Source organism: Psittacula echo (assembly GCF_963264785.1).
Source record: "Psittacula echo genome assembly, chromosome: 10".
NCBI lineage: Eukaryota > Metazoa > Chordata > Aves > Psittaciformes > Psittacidae > Psittacula > Psittacula echo.
Genome location: NC_137741.1, coordinates 1,411,105 through 1,411,448, shown reverse-complemented (window position 1 = coordinate 1,411,448; position 344 = coordinate 1,411,105).

Here is a 344-nt window from a genome sequence, read left to right as displayed (position 1 = left end):
CCACTGTCCATCAATAAAGAGAAGCTGAAGCACCCACAGCTGCCCGGGTCCTTGTCTCGGGGCACAGGAGGGGCTGGGGAAGGAAGGGGGGGTGCCTGGGGTCATTCTCCTGCTGGCAGAGGACGGAGGGGACCTGGGCCCTGGCCCGGGGGAGCGGTCTCAGCCGTGGGCCACGTTTTCCCCCGACCCGGAGGAGATGGGCTCCACCCGCTCCGCTCACGGGGGCTCCGCGGGCCCTTTAAGAGGCGGGTCCCGGCTAAGCCCCGCCCCCTCCCGCCAGTGGGCGGGACGAGGCTCAGTGGTCGGGGGAGCCGAGCTGAGCACGGCGGCTGGCGGCAGCAACC